This window comes from Carassius carassius, chromosome 23 (genome assembly GCF_963082965.1).
Source record: "Carassius carassius chromosome 23, fCarCar2.1, whole genome shotgun sequence".
Taxonomy (NCBI): Eukaryota; Metazoa; Chordata; class Actinopteri; order Cypriniformes; family Cyprinidae; genus Carassius; species Carassius carassius.
In genome coordinates, this window is record NC_081777.1 from 2476629 (window position 1) to 2496940 (window position 20312).

Genomic DNA, 20312 nt, shown 5'->3' on the forward strand with positions numbered 1-20312 from the left:
TAGACTTTCAATTGATGCACGGTTTATCCAGATCGAGTAAGAGAGTGATGTTTAACGTGCTGTGAAAGTGAAACGATAATAAACTGGGCCGTTGGCGATGTTTGCAAGCAAATGGGTTAATAGCAGTTATGTGCTATTCGCTTCCAAGTGGTTTCTAAAGATATTTACTTGCCTGTTTTTCGTATTATGGTTATAAAAAGGCAACAGAAATTTTACTCACACTTGCTGTCCTGCATCAAAACACGAGGGCAGTTGCATTTTAGATGAATTTTGAGTGATCACGCCAGTGAATGGTGAAATAGGTCCTTAAATAAATTGGTCCTACCAGAATACTTGCATGGAAATTAAAATGTAAAATTAAATTTATGCATTTAGCAGACACCTTTATCCAAAGCGGCTTACAGTGCATTCAGGCTATCGAATTTATTTTATTTTTTTTTACCTATCATGAAACTTATGTCTGTATCATTTCAGTGAGGTTTAAACGTGCGCAGTAAGGCAAATGTAATGTCTTTAGAGGTTTAATGGACATTTCAGTGTGGATGAGGACTCTGGAAATAATGCCTTGGCTTCGTGGTTAAAAGTGGCATCGTCATCCGACGGAACTACGTTTGTCTGTCTTCCAAATCTATGCACACTCCACACTCCAGATCAGCAGGTGGCGGTAATGCACCTTTACGCTGGTTTGCCAAAACCGCCATAAAACACTAGTAGAAGAAGAAGACGGAACTGCGTCATGATGTCATTTAACAAAATTTAGCCCCGAACCTGCTTTTAGCGTCTTCCCTGAAAATGTATTGGTTTAAGTCACTTGGTCTGCGCCGCTAGAGGAAGTGGCCTCAAACTGTGCCTCGGCCAGAAAAGCCACGGTGAAAGGCTGAGCCGCGGCGGGAAGTGAGAGAGGCTTGCTGCGGTGAGAACTGGGGTGCGGCCCAGGCTGGTTGAATACCTGCTGCTGCTGCAATCCAGCGCTCGAGGAGAGCTCGGTCTTGGGCGGCACGATCGTTGTGTCGAGAGAGGCAAGCTCGGAGCTTGCACGGTCTATTGGCCATGAAGTGTGGCTTGGCGAGAAGAGCAGCTGTCGTGATGCCGCTTAATGGTGCTCGACGGCCATGTTTGGCTGGGTAGGAATGATCGCTGGTCCGGCAAAAGCAGCAGATCTGATAAATCCCCGGTATAGCTCTCTTCGTTGGTAGAAAATTGGGTCTGTGATAAGGTGACAGACGAAGCGAACCTGCATGCTGATAAACCGTCAATGGATAGAGGTAAGTCAGTGATATTTATACTATGGGATTGGTTACTTGATTATGGTCCACTTGTGTCGATTAGGCTAAGTATCTGACGCGCTCCTCCCGAATCTTGTTAATAAAAACATAATTTAATGTGGGATCTAGAAAAAATCTTACCGTGATTAAACCAGAAACATGTAAAGTAAATTAACAAAAACAATCTTTAAAGTTTGGGCTCATAAATATCAGATCACTCACACCCAAAGCAGTTATTGTAAATGAAATGATCACAGATAATAGTTTTGATGTACTCTGCTTGACTGAAACCTGGCTAAAACAAAATGATTATTTTGGTCTAAATGAGTCGACTCCACCGAACTACTGTTATAAGCATGAGCCTCGTCAGACTGGTCGTGGCGGAGGTGTTGCAACAATATAAAGTGATATTCTCAATGTTACCCAGAGAACAGGATACAGGTTTAACTCATTCGAAATACTTCTGCTCAAGGTTACACTGTCAGACATGCAAATCTAATGTATGTCTTGCTCTGGCTATTGTGTATAGACCACCAGGGCCGTATACAGAATTCCTAAAAGAATTTGCATATTTTCCTCTCAGACCTTCTGGTTACAGTTGATAAGGCGCTAATCATGGGAGATTTTAATATTCAGGTTGATAATACAAATGATGCATTAGGACTTGCGTTTACTGACCTAATAAACTCTTTTGGAGTCAAGCAAAATGTCACCGGGCCCACTCATCGTTTTAATCATACACTAGATTGAATTATATCGCATGGAATCGATCTTACTGCTATAGATATTGTACCTCAATGTGATGATGTTACAGACCATTTCCTTGTATCGTGCATGCTGCATATCACTGATATTAACTATATTTCTCAGCATTACCGTCTGGGCAGAACTATTGTTCCAGTCACCAAAGACAGATTCGCAAATAACCTGCATGATCTATCTCAACTGCTATTTGTACCCAAAAATACACATGAATTAGACGAAATGACTGACAACATGGGCACTATTTTCTCTAATACATTAGAAGCTGTTGCCCCCATCAAATTGAAAAAGGTTAGAGAAAAACGTACTGTGCCATGGTATAACAGTAATACTCACTCTTTCAAGAAAGTAACTCGTAGTCTTGTACGCAAATAGAGAAAAACTAACTTGGAAGTTTTTAGAAATGCATGGAAAAACAGTATGTCCAGCTATAGACAGGCTCTAAAAACTGCTAGGGCAGAGCATATCCACAAACTCATAGAAAATAACCAAAGCAATCCAAGGTTTTTATTTAGCACAGTGGCTAAATTAGCAAATTACCAGACGCCACCTGATTCAAATATTCCACCAACGTTAAATAGTAATGACTTTATGAATTTCTTCACTGATAAAATAGATAACATTAGAAATACAATAGCGAATGTAGATTCTACAGAGTCTAACACTTCAGTTTCATCCATCGCACCCAAAGATAAACTGCAGTGCTTTACAAATATAGGACAGGAAGAGCTAAATAAACTTATCACTGTGCCTAAACCAACAACCTGTTTATTAGATCCTGTACCCACTAAATTACTGAAAGAGTTGTTACCTGTAGCCGAAGAACCGCTTCTCAATATTATTAACTCGTCGTTATCTTTAGGTCACGTCCCAAAACCATTCAAGCTGGCGGTTATCAAGCCTCTTATTAAGAAACCAAAACTAGATCCTAGTGAACTGGCAAATTATAGGCCTATTTCAAATCTTCCATTTATGTCTAAAATTTTTGAAAAAGTTGTGTCTGCTTAATTGAGCACCTTCCTGCACAAAAATTATCTGTATGAAGAATTTCAGTCAGGTTTCAGGCCCCACCATAGCACAGAAACTGCAAATTACAAATGACCTGCTTTTTGCGTCAGATCAAGGCTGCATCTCATTTCTAGTTTTTCTTGATCTTAGTGCTGCGTTCGACACCATAGATCATGACATACTCCTAGATCGATTACAAAACTATACAGGTATTCAAGGGCAGGCTCTAAGATGGTTTAGATCCTACCTGTCCTATCGCTACCATTGTGTTTACATAAATGGGGAGTCCTCTCATTTATCATCAGTAAAATATGGAGTGCCAAAAAGGTTCCGTCCTAGGTCCCCTTCTATTTTCAATATACATGTTGCCCCTTGGTAATATTATTAGAAAATACGGAATTAGCTTCCACTGTTATGCTGATGATACTCAGCTATATATCTCAACGAGACCAGATGAAACCTCTAAATTATCTAAGCTAACAGAGTGTGTTAAAAATGTAAAAGATTGGATGACCAATAATTTTCTCCAATTAAATTCGGTTAAGACAGAGATATTAATTATTGGACCAAAAAACACTACACAGAATCTTGTAGATTACAATCTGCAACTAGACGGATGTGCTGTTACTTCCTCTACAGTCAGAAATCTGGGTGTTATATTAGACAGCAACTTGTCTTTTGAAAATCATATTTCCCATGTTACAAAAACTGCATTCTTCCATCTTAGAAACATTGCCAAGCTTCGAAACATGTTGTCTGTTTCTGATGCAGAAAAGCTAGTTCATGAATTCATGACCTCTAGACTGCACTGTTGTAATGCACTTCTAGGTGGTTGTCCTGCTTCTTCAATAAACAAGCTACAGGTAGTCCAAATTGCAGCGGCTAGAGTCCTTACCAGGTCAAGAAAATATGATCATATTACCCCAATTTTACAGTCCCTGCACTGGCTACCTATTAAGTTCCGTATCAGTTACAAATTATCATTACTTACCTATAAGGCCCTAAATGGTTTAGCTCCTGCATACCTAACCAGTCTTCTACCACGCTACAATCAATCATGCTCCCTAAGGTCACAAAACGCTGGACTTTTGGTAGTTCCTAGGATAGCAAAGTCCACTAAAGGAGGTAGAGCTTTCTCACAATTGGCTCCCAAACTCTGGAATAGCCTTCCTGATAATGTTCGGGGTTCAGACACACTCTCTCTGTTTAAATCTAGATTAAAAACGCATCTCTTTCCCCAAGCATTTGAATAATGTATCTTAAATTGTGAGTGTAGTTGTATCTGATCAAATGTGCATTCTTATTCTTTAGCTTGGGTTAAACTAATTAATTTTACATTGTTGTAACAGCAGCTATGCTAATGATGTCTCTATTTGTTTCTATGTTTTGCCACAGGATTTACATCCCGTGGTAACTAGGATTTACACAAGCTCCAGTCTGGATCCAGAAGAGATGACGCTGACCATCAGAGGACCTCAGATGATGCTAACCCTGAATCAACAACAAAACGAACAAATATTATATATAATATAATATATATAATAATGTTCATCATCTGGCTGACTACGTCTTCTATTAATTTTTCTACAAATCCTGTCATATGTGCACAAACTGACAGTCACCACTTATAAGCTATTACTAAATATTGTAGAAACATAATTTTCTGTAAAGTTGCTTTGTAATGATTTGTATTGTAAAAAGCGCTATACAAATAAACTTGAATTGAATTGAATTGAATCTCAATGGAGATACCAAAAAGTTCGGAAGGTGAAACCGGAGCATCTAGAAGAAAACCCCTTTCTTTTTTCCCAATATCTGCCAGGTTCACCCACAGATGTCTCTTCATAACCACCATGGCCACCATAGACCTGCCCATGGCAGAGGTGTCCTTGGTAGCATGGAGAGCGAGATCTGTGGTGCGGCGCAGCTCGGCTACCTGATCAGGGGAATGGTCCTCTCCTTTATCCAGGTCTTTCAGCAGATTAGCCTGATATGTTTGAAGCACCACCATCATGTGCAATGAAGACACAGCCTGAACTACTGCTGCGTATGTCTTGCCATTGTAGCAAGATGTATCCTGAACAGGCTTAGTTGGCAAGGAGGGAGATTGAAGAGAGGACGTCTCCCCCACAGAGAGATAGCTGGCCAGGTTCTCTCCTACAGGGGGCATCCTCTCATAGCCGTTTTCGCGCATCGCCTCAATGTTGACAAAACTTGTATGCTGAAACCGATGGATGCGAGAAGAAATCGGCCTCTTCCATTTCTTTTCGATCTCTGTATGGAGATCAGGCAGAAATGGAAGGCTCACCTGAGCTGGAGGGCTATGGTCAGAAAAATAACGCTCATCAAAGCGACCTCATGGCGTCACCTTGCTAACACGCTTCCATGGCAAGTCCAACTTTGCCATGGTGTGATCCATAACCTCCTACAGCTCTACATAAGCAGGGCAGGAGGATTGACACGCAAAGATTGTGTGTGTCATTGGGTGTCAAATAACGCTGACACAGATGCACACACTGTCTAAACGCTTTGCTAGTAGTCGCCATGACTGATAGGAACGCTCTTACCACGTTCAGATGCACGCTACAAACAGAAGAGTTAATGAAGACGAAGAAGAGAATGACGTGTTCTCCTGACGCCTATTTATCTATAATCGCACCGGTAGTGACATCAGGGGCTGTCGCCTGCGAACTTGTTGGTGTTTTTTTAATGTATGCCTCAGACATGAGTCACGACGAGGTGTTCCCCATAGCGACCTCTAGAGGATGCAGTTCGAAGTTCCCTTGAAAGGGAAACTAATTTAATAAAACTGAGTTTTTTTTTTATATACTGTATAGATTAATTCATATAAAAAATTTAGTGGCAGTCTCACCTTGTCTCTGTATCTCTTATAGCTTTCTTATGCTAGAATAACTAAATCTAAAAATTAAATAAAAGCTATGTTAAATAAATAATAATAATAAATAATCTTTTGTTGTTTTTGATTGCTTCCAATGTCCTCATTTGTAAGTTGCTTTTGGATAAAAGCGTCTGCTAAATGACAAAATGTAAATGTAAATCACTAATAAAAATGACAAATTGAAATGAAAACCAAATATAAAAAATAAAAATATATAAATTACAAAAGTAAAAACTATATATGTAACAATAATAGACTAGAGGATCCTGAACATATTTAATTTTATTTTATAATTTTTTTGCCAACAATTAGCACTTCTATCTTGTTAGGTACAAATAGAGAAATACTCCAGAATGATAATGAGAGAAATTATGTTGCCATGCACAAAGTCCAAATATATAACATACTGTTTATTATATAGAAATATATGAAGGTGCATTACAGCAACTAACCAATAAGAATCAAGTATTCCAGAGAGAACATCATTTAAATGTGTGTCTGCTTCTGCTGTTAGCTAATTTGTAAAACTAGGTGCTAAAATAAACACAGACAGCATATGCAAATACATGTGCAAATCACTCTTCCACTGAAGTATAAGATTCGGGATGGCCTTGTTTGACTGGAAGGAGACTGAGTGTGTAAGTGTATCTGTATATGTCTTCTGTTCCTTATCTAGAGCCGGTGTTTATTCAGATCCAGACTCACTGATAGGATCAGTAAATACGCTGGCCAAGAGCGACGTGCCCTGGGACCCTGCCAGTCCATTCCTCCATCCTTTCCTCTCTGCCCCTTTATTTTGTCTTCTTCTCATCTCATCATCCGTCCCACCCGGATCCCCTCCAGCCCCTAATCATGAATCCTGCCACTCTTCCTCTTCTCCGGTTGACAGTACACAACAGACAATGTCAGGTCGGCCCTGCTTAATTTGGGCGAGAGACGGAAGCGGAGGCGTCCCGCTGTGACTCTGGCCCAATGACTCACCCGCTTTGGCTGATGAAGGTTGGTGACCCCAATTTGTGAGAGGGAGGAGAGATGGGTGGTCACATCGACGTCAGCGGCTCAATGTCCTTGTCCTGACTGACGTAAATCAAGCGCTGGAGAAAACGATGGAGAGGAGAGAGAAGGAAAAGTGTGCAGGAAATGAATGTGCATGTTTGAGACAAATTATTACAAAAGAAGAGACACAAGGGCTATATCTCAGCTGTAAGCTATCAAATTAAAAGACCAGTTACACAAATGCTCATATGATGGTTAAAAGTCTCTTTGAAAACTTTCTTATTACTTATTATACTGTGTACTTGGTGTTCCAGGTCAAAAATGAACAGCCTTTTCAAAATTGCTTGTAAATTTTATCTCCAAATACTGGATTCAAACTTGCTTTCTTTCAATCAGTGCATATTTTGTATTTCTGGTAGGAGCTGATTGTTCATAGACCGCACTGATCTGAGCTCATGCACCTCAGATTTTAAGTTGGGAAATCATTATTTGTGGATAATGTTCAAACAAAAACTGCAACAGTCAGATCCAAGAAATGCGAAATCTGTGCTCACTGAAAAAATAAAGAATAAAAAACAGACTGAATTATTTTTTTTTACATATATATACATATACATATATATATACATATGCATATACATACATATATATATATATATATATATATATATATATATATGTATGAAGAAAATAAATGAAACTATGAACCAGATGTTGATAATATTTACTATTTTTTTAATGAAATAAAAAATGCCACAGTAAAAAATTACAAGTAAAATAAACTACTACTACTAATAATATAATTGTTAAGGTATGTTCTCTTATATACAGTGAAAAACATGCGTTATTCAGAATATTTAATTTCTTTTATAGTAAACTTGCAGTTTTTTTTTTTATTCTTCTCTGTGTGTCAGCTTCATTTAATGGTATTTAATTTAAATAATTATAGTAATTTAAATAATTATAAATAAAAATAGTTTTTGACATGAAAGACATACATTATGGTCATATATTAAATTGTAAAATTAATGCCTATTGTATTATTTTAGTGTCATGTGTGTTGTCATGACCTTCTGTACGTATATTAGTATTTGTTTACATTATTATTGTTTTCTTTTAAGACAGCTTCAGATATTTCTTTGAATATCTTTTTATGTTATCCAGTAGAAAGAAATGTGTCTTTAATTTGACTTGAAACACAAACCCATCCACAGAAATACTCACTGGAGTAAAATAAGTGATAAAGCGCCTTTCCTAATTCCATTTTCCTGCACTTCACCGATCAACACAGCTGTGGTCATGAGACAGACGAGAGGATGAATGAAGGAGAGAAAGAGAGAGACAGAGAGAGAGAGAGAGAGAGAGAGAGAGAGAGAGAGATGGGGGTGGGGGGTGGGTAATGTAACAGCTCAGAGGACATAGGGATGGGTTTATGGGAATCAGTCTGACGTACCTTTTTTAAAGTCTTATGAATGTGACAATATGCAGATAAACGGCTCAGCAAAATCTGTGTCAGAAAGAGTCCTGCAATATTTTTATTTAATATTTGGCACTGGAACACTTAAAGGAAAAGTTCAACCAAAAATGATAATAGATTCCACTACTCTCCAAACAACACGAGAGAGTGAATCATTTTTTTCACGGACTTCTCATTTAAAATCAACATTTCTTCTGAAATACGTTTGACCTTAGAAGCAACTACTGGTTTTCATAAGGAACACACACACACACACACACACACACACACACACACACACACACACACACACACACACACACATTTACTGTGTTCTTTGTGTATCCTGTCCACAACATTCCTGGAGTGATTCAATGTAACTACTTGAATAAATTGAGGGCGATTCATAATGTGTTTTGACAGAAAGCCCTTAAACTGCCTCTCAGCAGAGAAGAATGCCGTTCAGAGTCAAAATGAAAATAACTCTGGCATGGCAGGGTCCCAGTTTTAGGACTTGGACCGACAACAAATGTACTGGCTTCCAACAGGAAACCACTCAGTAGATATTGCTTGTCTACTTCCTGTTTTTGTCTAATTAGAGAATTATTATAGCAAATTCTTAAAAGCTTTCATTGTCAGGCCTAATGCTTCGCTAAAACCTGTTCAGAGAGCTCACTCCAGACAAATACTGATGCTTCTGAACCAACTTCTTCCATGCAGTTTATATCAGTGGTGCTCATACTCTTCAAGGAAGATCAGGATTGCACACAAGATGTACAATGTGAAGCACAGGTATATTGAATATTGAAAAGGACCACTAATGAATCCCACTTCATAACTTGATTTTAAATGATTTTGCAGTATGATTTCACTTTGATTCAGAGTTATTTTAGTATCACTGAGATCCACATGCTTGATAATATATATATATATATATATATATATATATATATATATATATATATATATATATATATATATATATATATATATATATATATATATCTCTCTCTCTCTCTCTCTATATATATATATATATATATATATATATATATATATATATCTATATATATATATGTATATATATATATTTTATTATATTTTGTATCTTTTTACTTTCAGATTTAGTAATTTTATGTTTTGTCTTATGATATTAAGCTATATTAAATATTCATTTAACTTTAGTTATTTTAGTATGTCAAGTTAAACTAAATGAGAAATGCAATCACCAGCTTAAAACATTTTATTATATTTTATTTCAAGTAACTTTTTATGGTTTATGTTTATTTTGAACTCTAATAATAACCCTGCTTTGATTTTAAGGGCAGGCTGAGCATCAGACACACAGTTATCATTAGCGTAAGGTTTACATAAGATCCAGACCCTACATAAGTTGATCCAGACTCATCGTCCTCCAGCCGCACCGCTTCCCAGAACCCAAAACAGTTTGGTTTTTGCAGACCGAAGAGATACTGGCCTTCGGAAAACGTCTCTATAGCCGGTTATCATGTTCCCATCGGATAATGCGTGGGAGAATGGTCAAGTGAACTTCCCCATAAGACAGAGTTTAATGTCATCTAAAGCAGCGCGGTCTCTAATTAGCGCAATCTTCCTGTGTTTAATCCCAGAGGGGTGTGGGGAGAGACCCTCCACTTTGATTCAGATAAAAGCAGCTATCTCTCATCTCTTTATAATTAGGATCTCCCCTTGTGTCCAGTCCTTCCTGGCGAGACAGAGGCCATGTGCCCCACCCAACCTCCACCTGTTTGACCAGAACAAGCAGAAAACTCCTCGAGGCTTTTAGCAGAGTTTGCCAAGACAAGAATCACTATTATAGAGTTACAACACCTCTATGATGAATTAAACTTCTGAATCGTCTGATGTAATTTGTGCTATGGTGCCTTCTGATGCCTTCATTTAATTAAGCAATTTCCACATGCTATTTATCTGGATATTTTATTGATTTTCAATATATTTATACTATGAAAAGACATCCTGAATATATGCATATATATATAGTATTATATTTAAACACTAATATAGGAATTATCATACAATCATGGTATTTATTTATTTATTTATTTATTGTGATTTATGATGTGAGAATATTTTAAACACAACAAATCAAAATTGTGGCATCATGTCTGATATAAACAACAATTTTGCCACTAATAAAGCAAGCATATTGTACTGAGCTATTAGGAAACATCATGAATGAGACTGTCAGGGTTCTGCCCTGGCAGCTGTGTCTATTTTGTCTTTGTTTTGTGTTTCTCTGTTTTCCCTGTGTATGACCACATGGCTGTGTCTCTGTTTATGTTGGCCATGTGCTCCTTTCGTCCTGCCACCTTGTTTCCCATTACCACGCCCCCTTGTTTAGTCCTTGTTTGGTGCTCATTAATTGATCTCACCTTGTGTTTGTGTGCTTTCCTTCCTATTTATTGTGATCATTTCCCTCATGTGGTTGCTGGTTCGTTTTGTACGTGAGTTAGTGTTTTCTTAGCTTGCTAGCTGATCTATACTATAGAGTTTTTCCTTGTCTGTTAAAGTCTGGTATTTATTAGTTTAAGTTTATCTTGTCATTGTTTATTCTAGTCTAGTTTAAGTGTTTCTTTTTGTTTGGATTTCATTTTTATTTTCTCGTGAGTTTGACTTGTTCTTTAAAGTATTTATTTTCCCCTTTGAGTTATTTTCTTGGTTAGTTTTTCCAGTTATTTCTAGAACTTTATTTGGTATTTGTTTCTTTACCTTTTTAGTTAACTTTAGTTAGTTAGCTTTGCTTATTTCTCTAGTTCCCCTTTTATCTTGTTTTTTGGTCATAGCATTCTTGTCTGACTTTTTGCCCTTGTTTATTATTATTATTATTATTATTGTTGTTCTCTTGTTATCTTAAGTCTTGTCTAGTGTTTTGTGAGTTCTGTCTGTTCCTGTCTTGCCTGCTGCTTTCTCCCTGGCCACTGGGTCTCCCCGCCTGGAGGTCTGACGTGTGTGGCTTCACCTCCATAGCCAAGTGCCCTTGGTTCCTGGTGCTGTGGTCTGGTCCTTTGTACAGCCTCCTCTACAGTCCTGCACTCGGTTGTCACCCAGGGCCCCCCTCAGCGGTCATCCCCCCCATCTGCCTGCTCCATTGTTGTATGCCCCATCCTATTGTCTGGACTGTTCAAACCACTCCCCCCTATCGTGCTGTGTCTAAATTGTCAATAAAACGTCCCTTGTTCATTCTGCATCTGGGTCCTCTCCCTCAGTAACCTTGACAGAACAAACCAGCCAAGTCAGGACCCAGCAGAATGAGTCTCAAGATCCTGCCCCCTGCAAATGCTCAGGAGAGACTGGCCCGCCAGCAAGGCCTGGGTGCACTTCGGCAGCAGGGGCAAGAGGTGAGGGCCTTTGCCCAATTCTTTTGGACTATGTCAAGGGGCCTTGATTACCAGGATGCAGCCCTTAAGGATGTCTTCAACCTCTGTTTGGATGATCCACTGCCTCAGTGGGAGATGGAGCAATTGAGGATCTTGGACTTTTGGAACTTTTCTAATTATTTGCACCACCGCAAGGATTGGCAGATACACCACCAGAGTCCCCCTACAGTGACCGTGATCACCCCACTCTCCCTCATCCATCAAGTCAAGTCCCTGATCGTCTTCCGACTCCCCCTCAGAAGAGGAGAGACAGAAGAATGAGGGCGGCCAAAGCTGCTGCATCTGCCATGGAGGCCTCTGTGCTGGTTCCAGCCTCCGACTCTGCTGAACCCCTCACAGTCACATCGGAATCAACCAAGTGCTCTTAAGCAGTCAAGCTCAAGGAAGCTGTGAGAGAGGTTCCCCTGTTAGCCCGTGTTCCTGTGCCAGTCAAGCCTGTTCTAGGTCATTCAAAGCCAGTCGAGTCCAGTTCTGTGTCAATGTCAGTTCAAGTAAGTCAAGATGTAGGTGATGTGAACGCTTGCAGGCCCGGGAGACGAAGGGGTAGGAGGGCCCGTGCCAGGAGTGCTAGAGAACTAAGTCTGGAGATCCATCCTGCAGTTTCCCTCGAAGATATCAAGTGGTCCGCTGCTTCAGTCATGACCCTGGAGTCCAGTGGCGAGCAGCCAGCCCCAGAGCTCACTCCAGTGTCGGCTCCAGCCCCTGTGTCTAGCCCAGAGAGGACTCCAATCTCGGTGGCCCCAGCGGGCAATTCCACAGCCCTCGAGGGTGGTCAAGATGTAACTCTCACCCTGGTGGGCAATTCCACAGCCCCCAAGGGCGGTCAAGAGTCCACTGACGAGTCCATTCCAGTAGCCCCGGAGGGCAGCTCAGCAGCCCCCGAGGGCAGTCAAGAATCCACTCCCGAGCCTGTTCCAGTAGCCCCGGGTGGCAGTCCAGAACCTATTCCGGAGTCCATTCCAGAGGTCCTGGAGGGCAGTTCTGCAGCTCCTGTGGAAGGTCAAGGGTCTGCCCCTGAACCCACTCCATTGTCGGCTCCAGCTCCCGAGTCCGCTTCATTCCAGAGTCTGTCAAAGTCTGCTACAGATTCAATCCAAGAGCCCTCAGAGCCAGTCCCAGCACTCATTCTTGATCCAGTCCAACTTCAGGTAGGGGTACCTTACCATACTCCAACCTCAAAATCTCCAGAACTCCCCACTTCACCTACCACTTTCAAGCCATCACTTGTCATGCCGGTCAGTACTTCTACTTATGCCACCACCCGTATCCCTATGGCCCCGTCTTCTCTGCGGCGAGGCTTTAACCATACTCAAACCATGCCTACTGCCTTCAGTTCTACCCTGCCAGGCTACACCCCTGGACTTACTCCCACCCCCTCTCATGTGCTGCCTGGTTGCTTTGGTCCTGCGACATCTGCACCCCCCTGGACTTGTTTTCCTGGTTTGGACGCCAGGAGGCGTCCTTTGGGAGAGGGGTACTGTCAGGGTTCTGCCCTGGCAGCTGTGTCTATTTTGTCTTTGTTTTGTGTTTCTCTGTTTTCCCTGTGTATGACCACATGGCTTTGTCTCTGTTTATGTTGGCCATGTGCTCCTTTCGTCCTGCCACCTTGTTTCCCATTACCACGCCCCCTTGTTTAGTCCTTGTTTGGTGCTCATTAATTGATCTCACCTTGTGTTTGTGTGCTTTCCTTCCTATTTATTGTGATCATTTCCCTCATGTGGTTGCTGGTTCGTTTTGTACGTGAGTTAGTGTTTTCTTAGCTTGCTAGCTGATCTATACTATAGAGTTTTTCCTTGTCTGTTAAAGTCTGGTATTTATTAGTTTAAGTTTATCTTGTCATTGTTTATTCTAGTCTAGTTTAAGTGTTTCTTTTTGTTTGGATCTCATTTTTATTTTCTCGTGAGTTTGACTTGTTCTTTAAAGTATTTATTTTCCCCTTTGAGTTATTTTCTTGGTTAGTTTTTCCAGTTATTTCTAGAACTTTATTTGGTATTTGTTTCTTTACCTTTTTAGTTAACTTTAGTTAGTTAGCTTTGGTTATTTCTCTAGTTCCCCTTTTATCTTGTTTTTAGGTCATAGCATTCTTGTCTGACTTTTTGCCCTTGTTTATTATTATTATTATTATTATTATTATTGTTCTCTTGTTATCTTAAGTCTTGTCTAGTGTTTTGTGAGTTCTGTCTGTTCCTGTCTTGCCTGCTGCTTTCTCCCTGGCCACTGGGTCTCCCCGCCTGGAGGTCTGACGTGTGTGGCTTCACCTCCATAGCCAAGTGCCCTTGGTTCCTGGTGCTGTGGTCTGGTCCCTTGTACAGCCTCCTCTACAGTCCTGCACTCGGTTGTCACCCAGGGCCCCCCTCAGCGGTCATCCCCCCCATCTGCCTGCTCCATTGTTGTATGCCCCATCCTATTGTCTGGACTGTTCAAACCACTCCCCCCTATCGTGCTTTGTCTAAATTGTCAATAAAACGTCCCTTGTTCATTCTGCATCTGGGTCCTCTCCCTCAGTAACCTTGACAGAGACACGAAAGGTATGAAATAAATACAAATCTAATCAAACTGTATATATAAAAAAATACTTTCTATATATATATTACGTAATATATGTATGTGTGTTGTGTATATTTATTATTTATATATAAATACACACACATCCAGAAAAATAGGCAATGTTTATATATTAAATACATTTATAATATAAATTATATGGATATGAATATAGATGTAAATTCATGTAAATAGTTTCAAAATATACTGTATGTGTGCGTATTTATATATACATAATAAATATACATAAAACACACATTTATTATGCAAACAAAAACGTATATTTTGGATGTGATTAATTGTGATTAATCGTTTTTAAAATATATTTTTATATACAGTTTTTTTTTATTTCACACTTTTCATATAGATAAGAAAATTTTGAAAGTGAAAAAATCCCAAACCTTATCTATTTATACAATTCCCTGTATTTTATTCCTTTTCACACAAACTATGATTATAGGGGCCGATTATCAATGAATACAGACATATTTTTTTCCATAGTTCCTTGCACGATACTATATTATAAGCTCAAAACACTTTTACTATAGTGCATGATTAATTAACTAATACATTTTGCTGCTTGCATCACATAACCAGCTCCGTATATATGGCTTTTCTGTCATAGTGAACTTGCTCGTTAGCGAACCCGGTGCACTGTGAACTGTTCGATATGAGTCCCGTGAAACAAGAGTCACGATAAAAGAGTTCATTGTTAAATGACAAATGAAATAGTAAGAATGCAAGAAATGTTTTCTTTTCTAATTGTCCACAGAGTCAAAAGTAACATCCAGTCGTGTTTTGAAGTGTTTTACGGGGCCATGGGTTTCTGGTAGTGTCATCTGGCATGTCCTTGACCTTTCTCTCTGTCGTTCTTCAGGAGTGTGATCGGTTCACGGGCCACATTAACTCCTGCGGAGGCACAATCACTGGAGCAGCTCCAAAATTCCTTGAAAGCAAGTTAAACAAAGCTCAGGCCGGCCGGGTCGAGGGTGACTCAGAGCCTTCACAATGGGCACGGAGCGGTAAACATCTCTGCCCCAAACCAAACATTACAGACAGTGTGCCGACCGAGATACAAATTCAAATACTGTATAGATCTGTTCCATTTATGTTTATTCATCTTTCATAGGAACTCAGGACTGCTGGCCTCTTCAGCTCCCATTATCTGTGATTCACTGTGATGTTCAGGTGAACTAAACACCGGATTCTGTTTCAACATAGAAATAGATCTATAACAATGCAGGTGATAACAGAAGGTCACGGGATGATGGACGGACGCAACCATTACAGACTTCACATCAATCATGTGACTCACTGGAAGGTACACGCAGTCATCGCTGTAGAAAACATTGAGTTGTACAGATGATAATATATGAATGATGGCCGTTCATTCAGCCGGTTGGTTCGGTAGAGATTGTTCAGAGAGGGGACGCAGGGTCTGTGGTGTATTTTTGTAGGTTATCACAGACATGTTCCTGCGCCTGGCAGGAAGAGAGAGAGGGCCGCAAACAGGACGGACTGGAATGTGCTTCCTGCTGGCCAATGGAGCTGGACAGGGCAGATTTCTTTTTACCATCGCTGACTCACACACACATACACAGGAGTGTTTTTTCACTGTAAATCAGGAGGCTGCAGGCACAAAACATGCTTCCCATGATCTTCAACATTTTTGATCTGAAGGCCTGAATGCTTGGAATATTTTTTTTTAGGAAAAAAATAAAAACACAAAAAAATAAATAAATTTGATAGTGAATATATAATACAAAAATATATATTTATTTTATTTCAGCTGGTTCCCAAGGCAAAATTTATTTTAGTTTAATTCCTTTAATAAAATAACTAAAACTGAATAATAATAATAAAATAAAAACAAATAATACATCTAATAAAAAAGACAAAATTACTCACAAATTAAATAGGAAAACAAAAACATTCAAAAACACATGAAACAATTATTGTATGTCAATGTTTCTCTTTTATAGAGGATACAAAAACTAAAACCATAAACATTTTAGTCATCATTTTCACTAAAATTATAAATAATTTTAGTTTAACTTTGTATACTAAAATAAACTGAGACATTAAAAAAGACAAACAACAAAATTAGTACAATTTTAATTAAAACTACATTAAAGTAAAACTGATCTTCACTTCACATAAAAAAATAAATATAATGAATTAAATAAATGAAAACACCTCCCATATAGGAAGGGAAAAATAAGACTTTAAATGATGCATTACATATAGATGCAAACAGAGTCCATTCAGAGAAATGCAGATCAATTCGATGCACTTTATTTCACCGCAGTAGTCCTTCACTCGTTCCTTGATGGATTTAATGAAACATTTAAAGTAAATGAAGTTGAGGAAGATGATTAAATGTGAGCGATGAACATCTTACGTAATCGGTCGCAGACCTGCATCTCAAAACATGATCACTGCTGGCTATAGGTGACCAAAATGACTGGCGCAGGTACGGTTCATGACTTGAAATATGAAATTAACATTGCACGTCCTTGTAAGCTTCCTGATTCAATTATGAGGAGCTCTGAGCACACAACAGGATGAGTCTATCTGTCTGTCTGTGTGCTGTGGGATGAGTCATCATACGCCGCTCTGCCAGGCCTGCTTCACAAACAAAGCCACAGTCATTGAACAATGTCTAATGATATTCTAATAAAACCGACTTTGGTAAACAACCTCGTACCTTTTAAGAAGATTGAATGTCATTGATTCTCCTCGCTCCATTAGAAGAAGAACAAACTCCTGTGCCCTTAAAAAAAAAAACTTTTGGATACAAATAGATGACGAATATGTCGGACGGCTGCTTTTTTGTGCAGCAGAGTTTTCAATGAAAAACTGTAACACAGTCATTTCAAAGTCGTGTGTTTTTGTGTTTTATCTCTAGCATCATCAGAAGATTTTAAAGACTTTTAATAGTCATTACTGTTAATATTGTCAATAATAACTGTGCTAATTTCCATAATGGTAACTAATGTTGAGACATCCAAAAGCATCCAAAATACACATTTAAAGGGACAGTTCACTCTGAAATGAAATTAAAAATGAAAATTCTGTCATCATTCACTCATCTTCATGTCGTTCAAAACGTGTATGGATTTATTTCTTCTTTTGAACACAAAATAACATATTTTAAAGAATATGACAGTGGCCACTGACTTCCATATTATTTCCTTATGGAAGTCAATTGGGTTAAAAAAAATGGTTGGTTACCAACATTTCTTCAAAATATATTTTGTGCTCAGCAGAAGAAATTCTCACATACAGGTAAAATATGACATAATTCAGTGATTAAATATCCCTTTACATGTCTATTTTATTACATGTGATCTATTTGATTATTCTAGATTTCTGTTACAATACATCTTAATAAATAAATAAATAAAAACCTTTAATTTTGACCTGGTTTTAACCATTCAACTATATATGTGCAAATGCATACATAACTATATATATATATATATATATATATATATATATATATATTTCAGGTAACTTGTAATACAAGACACCTAGAATAATATACAGTGATTAAACTGGGGGAAGTATGCGGTGATGTGTCCTGCTAAGTGATATACTGCTGATCTTTCTTAAAAAAATAATAAAATAAAATAAATAAATAAATCAAGTGAAATGGACTCGTCTCCATCTGTTGGCTTTGACCTCAGAGCTCATGCATTCTTGAGGATTCAAGAGTTCATAAATCGGCATTGTCATGATATCATTTTCCTGTGGCTTCAGAATTAGTTGCAAGGCATTTATGGTGCATTTTTTTGTAATGTCATTCATGTGCAGTTTGGATTAGTTTAATTATAAGCAGATACTCTAGAATCTTAAAAATGAAGGCTGGGCTATTGGCATTGATGAAGAACCTTTTACACCCATGGAAACTTTCCAATGCACTAAAGGTTCTTATAGTAAATGAAGGTTCTTCATATTATTAAAATTTCCTGAACTGTAGAACTGTTCACTGAAAAAAACTTTTAACGTTTATTTTTAAGAGCATTTGTAAATTATGAAGGATAATTTGATAAAAAAAGAAGGTTTCAGATCACAGTTCTCAACACTGCAAAGGTTTATTTCAAACAGCAGCATGAAAGCACCGATAAACGCGGTTCTTTGATCCACCGAGCTTTGATCGCAGCTCTTGTGGCGCGCTCTCGCGGTGAAGATCAGCGGGACTCTCACAGTTCAAAAGATACACACATCGCGAACTCTCCTGCGCTAAAGCTTCTTCTTCCTCTTCTTTTAGTTTTTTACAGATCAACATTAAAGGTGCGTACCGTCACCTACTGACGTTATCTGGAGTGTGTAAAATCATGGCTTCATTGATTTCATTTTATGTTCTTCTGAACAGTTTCATGCCAAAAATGCACTAGTGCCTTAACAACTTCCCTTTGAGGATGATATATTCATAAAATTCCTTTAATATCCTCGTGGTAAAGCTAACACCACATAACGGATATAAAATAGCTATGTTCACGAACCTCATTTAACTCGATCTCATCTGAACCTCCGACCGGAAGAGCGTTTATATATATATATATATATATATATAATTATTATTATTATCATAATTTAGGTTTGTGTGTTAAAACTTAAATTTTTGTAAAAAAAAAAAAATCATGAAAACTCTTTACATTTTCAATGCTTGGTTTTTAATTTGTCATTGTCACTAAAACTATGATAACTTTTCTGAAAACATTTAACTTTTGTTTCACAAAAAAAAGAAAAAAAAAAGAAAAGAAAAAAGGAAAGAAAAGAAAAAAGAAAAAGATCCACAGTCTGTATTTTTATGGTGTGTTATCTGTATACACCATGGGTCTGAGAGTAACTCAATTTCAGTTCTCTATGTGCTGTACATGTTAATCGTTGTCATCACAGGAATAATAGGCATATATTAAAATAGCAAAGAGCTCTTTTAAACTGTAATATGGTTTTAACTATGCCGATGTCACACTATGTTGTTTGTACAGTAATTATCAATATATACTCATGTAGTTCTTTGCACATCATGCTCTAAAATTGTTTAATGCACAGTTAGCTCTGGATTATTCCTTATTCATATATAGCATACATACATACTAACTTATTATAATCATACATTTTTATCTTTTTGAAATCTACCCTCTATTCTCTCTTAAGGTCTCTGATCGGTTCTGTTACTCTATTTCCATATTTCAGTTTCATATGTTTTCTTGTTTCAATAATATTTAGTTAACAATTAATAATAGTGAATTATAAACATTATTAAATAATCACATCATGTTTAGTTAAAGATCAAGATCTATATACTGTATTTTCTGTATTTCAGTGTAAATTTTTGTCCTCGTTGGCTAAATTATTCATTGATGATAAAAGTTAATTTCTAATTAGTTTGAAGCAAAATCACCAAACCAGACATCTTAACATCTTAAAATGATGGCATTATTACATGGGTTATCTATCATGGCATAACATGTAAGATTCAAATGAATTTTGAGAGGACATTAATTTTGTGTGTGTGAAATATTGACCACGCCCATTTCTCGTAAATCAGGGGAATCCCAGCAAACCAGACAGACAAAATGTCAATGGAAACCGCAACTCCTTTAGTTGTAATATTCTCAGATATATATTACATCCACCATGCATTGACCAGACTGCCAATAGGAAATCCAAATGCAACCCAAAGCTACATCCATTCTTTCTTTACTTCCTCTTATTATACTGTCTTCCTATTCTTTTATTATCGTTATTTAATAGGAATGGTTATAAGTCATGTTGGTTTGCATAATGACACATCGCTTCCGATCGCATGAACTTCCTCAAACATCTCATACTGATCTTTTGCACTGAAGCAGTGCCCTCAGACGACCTGCACTCACTTTTCAACTAAAAACAACTGTAAGTACTGATCTATACATCATCTACTGCCTTGATCTTGCTCTGAATATGATAGAATT